The sequence below is a fragment of the Meriones unguiculatus genome, chromosome 5 (assembly GCF_030254825.1).
Source record: "Meriones unguiculatus strain TT.TT164.6M chromosome 5, Bangor_MerUng_6.1, whole genome shotgun sequence".
Taxonomy (NCBI): domain Eukaryota; kingdom Metazoa; phylum Chordata; class Mammalia; order Rodentia; family Muridae; genus Meriones; species Meriones unguiculatus.
The window spans coordinates 46,006,572-46,014,835 of NC_083353.1; the positions used below are offsets into that span (position 1 = coordinate 46,006,572).

An 8,264-nucleotide genomic window follows, 5' to 3' on the forward strand; every position below is an offset into this window, starting at 1 on the left:
AGCTGTCCACGGCCATGATGCATGAGAGCCACCTCATAGGATTCCCATAATGACGCATTGAGGAAAAAGATAAAATAAAATAAAATAAAATAAAATAAAATAAAATAAAATAAAATAAAATAAAATAAAATAAAATAAAATGAAACAAAAATGCCCTGGTCATATCAGAAAAGGGATGAGGTTTAATTTTCTGCTACATGTTTGTTACCACACAGGTTAAAGTAAATAATTTTAACAGAAAAACAAAAACAAAAACAAAAACACTGCTTCAGATTTTCATGTATGCCAAAGCACGTGAACACCATGCCATGACTGACAGTTCTGATGCCAGTGTATTGGGTCCTCTTATAAAGAAATGTGCCCATCAATGATCAATGAATATTCAAACATTTATGTTCTCCCACACATAGACCTGAAAAAGTTAACGACATGTTTTTCAGTTCTCATAAACACAAAAGGGCTGACTGTGGCATAGCTGTGGACCACAAAGAGTCGGATATAGTAAGATGTTGGATCATTCAGGAACATAGTTCTTGAGCAGGAGATAAAGCCATCCAAGATGGACATCAACACGAAGAAGCTCATGAGCAGAAGGAAGGCCCTGTTAGCTCTTTGCTCTGGGCATGCTTTTGGAGAAAGCCTGGTGCTGTGAAGATGCTGGGCCTGCTTCCTGTGCCTGCACAAGAGAGCCACCATGTACCAAGTCGAGATGACCATAACACTAATAAGAAAGGCTTCCCTGATGGCCATCAGTGTACAAAATGTGCTTTTCATGAGGTAACTCATGGGTAGGACAGAACAGGACCTAGTAACATACATGAAGTTATTTGAAGTCAAATTGGGAGTGGCAAAAATTGATACTAAGAGATGACTGCTAATGAGCATATAGAGGACACTCAGAAAAAGAAGGGCACATGAGATGTAATGGGCAGATTTGTGCTTGAACTTGGCTAGACAGGAGCTTCTGGGACTGAGGATGATGGCCTGGAGGACACTCAGCAGGCTGGTGGTACAAAGGGAGAGGCCCCTAAAAATTCTGTACAAGTAGACAATGAGTTTACATATGGTGTCATCCCATCCCCTCAAAGAAATAAAAATGTCCATGGCTATGAATGCTATGAACATTAGCATCAGTAGGTGGATTAGGGCCAGCAGAACAATGTGTACCTCAGTGGGCCTGGGCCTGTGCCCACGAATGAACTTGAAGATGTAGAAGAGAAGAAGGAAGCTGTTGGCTGAGATCCCAATGCCAATTTCAGAGAAGAAGGTGTTCCTTATGTCAGAATAGTGTGAAGTCATCTTGTGTGGAAACAAAGAGTGGATGAGGAGAAAAGTAAAACAATGACTCATCATGAGCAAGACCTCACACACCACTCCAGACCAGTCTTCTGGCCTCAGGAAAACATGCAGATGCTCCTGAATGCTTATTCCACTGAAGACCTCCATTCTACCTCACACCCCACAGACCATCCTCCTGCTCTCACTTGTCCTAAGCTGAGCCATGGCTGGACCCTGTGTCCCATGGTGGCTGATCTCCCTCAACATTAAAAGCTGCAGCAATTATGTGCTTTCATGTTTTGTAGGTTTGGGTTTTCCTAAAGCAGGAGCAGCATCTTACTTGGTTTTTACCCACAACATCTTGATGGCCAGGCACATTATAGACAGTTTTACTATTTTGGGTAGAGTCTGAATGAGAAGGATTGTGTAAAAGAAAAAAAAAAAAAAGAAGAAGCAGAACTTGCCAATAAAAACGGTCCCATGGATTGGGTATGCACTTGTTCTATTCAGGGCTATCTGTACTCTACTGAAAATCCTAATTTCTTAGAAAATTTCTATAGCAAATGTTGGGGGTTGTAATCTATGAATCCAGATGTTTCTGATTTTATTCATGATCTGCTGTTTCCTCCAAGTATGTCCTTGAATACTCTGAGGCCGGGTCCCAGCCACCTCCTCTTGAACATGTGAAGAACAGAGTGCTTGTGTCAGAGAGACACTGGGTGAGCAAGAACACACTGTTTACACACCAAACATGGGAAAATTCCAGCACATGATGGTGTCTGTGGATGTGTTGGCGGCTTATGTTTGTGCTCTGGGAGAGCTCAGGCAGCTCATAAAGACTGTTCAGCTCTGTCACTGCCTGAAACAAAAGATAAAAGACAAATCAGAAAACAGTAGCACATTGGCACGGAGTCCTTTCAGAGAACTCTGGTGGACGATTCAGTCTTTGATCGTTGCTCTGTATCTTCATCTTGCATGGTTCTGATCCCAGTCCAAAACTGTTCCAAGAGAAGGACAGGGTGGGCAAATGTCAGCAGGAGCATATACCGTGTCTTTCTCCTTCAGCGTGTGAAGTCAGGGAGTAAATAGAACTACAGTTATAACAGACTTGGAGCTGTCCCATATTACAGAATTAATTAAAGAAAAATGGTCCAACTCAGTCTTGAAAGGCAGACTCCATAGGAGTCAACATTCCCTCTCTCCATAATGGAGCTGCGATACTTCTCCACATACCTGATATAAACTTGCTGGTCCAAGTTTATATTAGTAAGTGTGGTGTAGATGCTGTTGAATTATTACAGTTTATACTTACCAGGTACCTGATATGCTGGCTCCAGGTTTATATTAATAAATGTGGTGTACATGCTGTTGAATTATTGTAGTTTCTTTGATTTAGACACAGACTAAATAAACCACCATGACCAAAACCAAATTGGGTTGGGAAGCCTTTATTTCATCTTACAGCTGATAATCCATTGTGCAGGGAAGCAGGGTAAGGACTTGAGGCAGGAACCTGGGGCAAGAACTAAGGCACCTGTCACTGAAGGACACTGCTTACTAGCTTGGGTCTCATGGATTTCTCAGTCTGTGTTCTCTAGTATCCAGAACCCTGAGCCCAGAGCCTGCACCCACAGTGATGTGGGCCCTCTCACATAGATCACCAATCAAGAAAATTCATCACACACTTGCCCATAGGCCAACCTAGTGGGGCATTTTCTCAGCTGAGGTTCCCTTTCCAATTGAGTCTAGTGGTTGATTTAACAAACAAGAGACAAAAACAGCTGCCACAGCTGACCCCCTGTCTACCTGACACTAAACACATCTCTGTTACACTATAACTTTGTCTCTCAATTTTGTTGTTCCCAAGATATTAAACTAATGTCAACATTGCAATAGAAAAGTTCCATTTTTTAAAAGTTCAATCTCTCAAGTCTCTTTCCACATTCAAAACCTCTACAAAATATTCAACTCTCTAAAACATCTAGTTTCTCTAACATTTTCAAAGTCTCTCTAAAATACCCAGTCTCTCTAGAACTCCAAACTCAAGATAAATCTCCAAAATCCCTTTAAGTGTTCAGAGTCAAGAGACTTTGTGGGCTCCTGTAAAATAAAAATAAATATTTTCTTATGTGAAAGGTAAGAACCAGGGCACAGTCACAATCAAGTTCAACACAGTCCAACAGCATAACTCTCAGTGCCAGGCTTCTGGGACTCACCAGTGATCTTCTGGGCTCCTCCACAGTGCTGGCAAAGCCTTCCACACAGCTGTCTCCTAGGTTCAAACTGGCCTCGCCCACAGCAGCTGCTGCTGGCATGTGATACTGACATCTCCAAATGGCTGGATCTGCACTGCAACGTGGCCTCTTGGCTCTCTTCAGGGACTCTATACAGTCGTATGGTGCCAAGTCACAGCTTCACTCCATGATCCCTCCATGTTTCAGAACCAGTATCACCTGAAAAACCCTTTGTTTATTTGTTTGTTTGTTTTTTGAGACAAGGTTTTGTCTATGTAGCCTTGGCTGTCCTGAACTCCCTCTATAGACCAGGCTGGTCTTCAACACCTGAGAGACTCCTGAGCTATCAAGTTTGGCTACCAGCATGAGATGCAGCCGCAACAGTATTTAGACCTCAGTGTCAGTGTGCTGAAGCTGAGAAAATACTTCAGAGGATTTTAATTGTTCCTGCAAGGCAAAGGTTTCATTTTAGTGGTTATTTTTTAATTAAATTTTTATTTTTAGTCTGTCAGTTCACATCAAATGTAGCTGCATTGTCCTCTACTATGGCCTGAGAAAAGGGTATCGGACGAGTCTGATGCTCTTTGGGTGGATGACACCTAAATGAACATCGGTACAAAGTCCCAATTTATTTCTAATATTAGAGATCAGACCTCTACTCTTGCCTGATGCGTCTAAAACAAAAAGGGGGAACTGTAGAGAGCTGCGGAATGCTATGCCTTAAAGATGGAGCTGGTCTCCGCCTTCCACCTTTCCGATGGTGAGTGCTCTCTGTCACGAACAATTCCACATTTGGCTAAGGCTGAGGATCTGGCTTGCTTCCATGTATGTGGACCTATCTGCATTGCCCACATGGCATGCCTGGGTTGGCTACCCAGAGGCTATTTAAGCTGTGGGCTGGCTTTCCCCAGGGTCCGAGGATTGTTCAAGGTTCCTGAATAAACTGCATTGAAAAAAAAAAAAAAAGAGTATGGGCAGAAGGAACAATGAATGGTTAGTGAAGATACATAACCTACGTATGGCCCCACGTTCAGTTATATAAATGGAAATTAGCCTGTATTCCAAAAAACCATTTTGGCTGTTCTATTGATACAAGAGAGTTTGTCTTTTTATATTTTATGATTTTGTTTTTCCATGTTCTATTTCATGTATGGTGAGTTATGGTGAAATTTTATTTAATCCATAGATTATGGATATAGAGATGTGATTTGGGAGCTAAAAACAGATTTATACCTGGTTAGAGCATTTCTTAGACATTGTATTATGCTTTGGTTACAGGGGACAATATGTGTTTGCATTTTAATAATGGTTAGCTGCTAAATGATCATAAAATGTGTTATAATAGAACATGCCATTATCTACAAATATAGTTTTGAACCAAGAATGCTGGAACAGTTGCTTAAAAAAGAAGATACAAGAGGAGCATTCTCACATCTGATTGTTTTGTTGTAGTTGTTGTTTTTATTTGTTTTTTTGTTTTTGTTTTAATAAAAGTGGCAAATTGTAAAAAGAATAATGTTTTATATGTTAAAAAAACAAAAAAAATAAAAACTTAATTAAATACACAAAAAAAAGCTTAACAGTATAATATTAAAGGACAAAAGTTTTATTTAGCACTAAACAGAGAACTAAACTTAGCCTGTAGCCCTCAGCAAAAATGGACTATTCTGGCCATACCAAATCTATAGGCCAGAAAGTAACAGCATTAAATACTTTATTTAGGTATTAGCAGCCAGGCATATGTTTTATATAATGGTTAACAATGATCTGAATATAACCCTGGGCTAACATGGAACTGTAGTCCTTTTTGTCCTGTAAAAGAGCATAAGCAAACATTTTGTATTGAAGAATCTCCAAAAAAAAAATCTTTTTAAATGAAGAACAACATATTTTATAGGTTTTTTTTGACATGATACATTGTAATAACTGCAGTTTTTGTTTAATTGGCTCATCTGCCAGAAGAATGAAAGGGTCACATCACAGAAGCAACCCATCTTTGCTTATTCTTAATGTCAGCTTTAATTGGTCTCTACCTGTTTCATCCTTTTTCAAATCTCTCGGCATGAACATGAGGGGCTGTGGGTGTGGTCCCACAAGGTGCCTGTGGCTGAGGGTACTCTGTCCAGTGCTGTGGGTGAGAAATGTCCATATCTTTCCCCCAAGCTCAAAGTGTTTGCCACTCCCTCAGACAGTCAGTGAGGGTGCTGTTCTGATGAGCAGTTACACATTTCATTGGAACATTTATGCTCTTAACCCAGAATCAAGAAGTAAGATTAATCCTTTCCTGTGTATATTTTCCTTCTGTTTATTTTGGGATTTTTTTTCTGAGTCAGGGTTTCTCTGCATAGCACTGGCTGGCCTGGAACCTGATCTGTAGACTAGGCTGGCCTTGAACTCAGAGATTCCCCTGCCTCTGCCATCTGAGTGCTAGGATTAAATGCATGTGCCTCCAGCACCCATCTTATGTTGGATTTTAAAATAATATTTTATTCTTATAATTATTTTTTGCTTTGTGACTGTTGTGTGCTAGTCTGGACTCACTCCTGTAGCTCAGGTGGACCTTGAACTCACTATCCTGTTTCGACTTCAGGGTTACAGACTTGAGCCACCAGGCAAACCTCTGCTCGTGGGTTTATACAACTTACAGTTGTGTGGTTTATTTCTCCTCCTCCAAGTCATTGATGTGTGAAATGTTCTCTCATTTCACTTGTTAAATGCCCTTCCTTTTTGTTAACATACTGAAGAGTTTAAGTTAGCCTGGGTGACTCCATTTTGAAATAAGGATCCATCTTGACTGGGACCTGATCTCAGGTACCAAGAAATATCACAGAATATGCACCTGGCAGAAACAAGGTTATCTCTCTAAGCAATGGCAACCAGGAAATATCACAGAATAAATGGTTAGTAAAAAATAAAGACAAATTTCCTGGCATTTGTGATTATGTAAACAGTCACCTCTCCTCTGTGGCTTTTACCAAATTCTGTAAAGTCAAGGCATGAATCCTCCTGCTTTCTATCATGGAAACATGAACCCCCTGCTTGCTGTCATGGAAACCCCCTTCTTTCAGTCTTTTCCTTTAAAAACCCTGCTCACTCAGGGCTAAGGTCCCACTTCTCTACTGCTGTGTCAATGAGACTTGGGTCCTGAGTTGGATTGCTCTCGTCATGAAGCTCTCATGCTCTTGCATCAAGTTGTCTCCTGGAGGTCTCTGAGGATCCCGTGATCCTTGTATTACACTACAGCCTGTTTGAGGTTCTAGGCCTTACTCAAAGTGTAGACAGAACATGGAATAGATCTTCTTTGATATTTCTCTTTCCAACAACCAGGTTCCAGTTATTTTTTTTTTTTAGATTTTATATAAGTGTCAACACTGAAATTACTGTATTCCAGGTGTGGGTGGGGTTCATGTTTGTGACATTCCCTTGCTTTGAGTGACAGATAACAGTTTTCCTGTGTGAAGTACGCCTCTAAGTGTGTGTTCTGCTCTGTAATGTATGCCTCTGGGTGTGTTCAGCTGTGTAAATTTTTCACTATATGTTCCATTGTGGGAATCGTTTCTTTCTGAGAGTGTTCAGCAGTGTGCATTTTGCCTCTGATTGTGTTCAGCAGTGTGCATTGTGCCTCTGAGAGTGTTCATCATTGTGAATTATGCCACTGATTGTGTTTGGTTGTGTGAAGTCTTCTTGTGAGTCTGCTCAGCTGTGTGACTTGTGTGACTGAGTCTGTGTTCCATCACATGAAGGGTGCTCTGAGGAGGTATCTGATTAGTCTCCAATAAGCAGGCATGCTGCAAGCCCTCAGTTCCCTGGAGTATATCAATAGTACAGCTGAGTAACTATCTGTGACTAGTTTACTATTTACATTTGGCTATGATATTTTGAGCACAGATAAAGCACTTTGTTTATGGTCTCTATTCCTTTGACACACCTAAGCTTCATCTTTCATAAGTAACTCATCAAGTTTGTGCAGTGTGTCTGACTGGCATGGCAGACATTTGAGGTGTTCTTCATGTTCTGACTAGCACTCCTTGGCACAGGGAGGCCATGACCTGATCCCACATCCTGATACCTCTAGACTAGACAGTGGCTGCTCCTACCTTTGACTATTTTAAATTTGGCCATAGGAACACCATTATGCAAATGACATTATGGTTCTCTGCATATCATTTTAGCTCTGTGTATTTGTGTGTGTGTTCTGCATCCTGTGATAATTTATTCTCAAAACAATGTTTCCTTGTGTATTTTTTCAAATATAAACAATTGAGGCATTCATTTATTGAAAATGTCATAGTTGCCACATATTTAAAGTAATGGTTGTGCCAGAGAGTTGGCTCAGCACATAAGTAAACTGTTTTCTAGAAGACTCAAGTTCAATTACCAACACTCACACTTGGCTGGCCCACAACTGCCTATAAGTCTAGCTCTAACAGTAATTGACACATCTGGGCTCCAAGAGCATCTGTGCTCAAGTACACACACACACATACACACACACACACACGCACACACACACAGTTAAAACTTAAATCATTGTTCAAAAAATTAAAAACAAACTATGCATGGTGACAAACACCTTTGTTCCCAGCACTCAGGGAGGCAGAGGCAGGTGGATCTCTGTGAGTTTGAGGTCAGCCTGATCTACAAAGCAAGCCCAGAAGAGCCAGGGCCACACAGAGAAACCATGCCTCAAATTCCTAAATAAATAAATAAATAATAAAAAGTAAGGTGCTAATGCAGGTCAGATGAAAGACA

General features: G+C 40.7%; 1 pseudogene; it reads right to left on the minus strand.

Moving 5' to 3' along the window:
* Positions 1 to 371: 371 nt before the first annotated feature.
* On the minus strand, positions 372 to 1,281 carry LOC132654130 (vomeronasal type-1 receptor 94-like; annotated as a pseudogene).
* Positions 1,282 to 8,264: the final 6,983 nt, after the last annotated feature.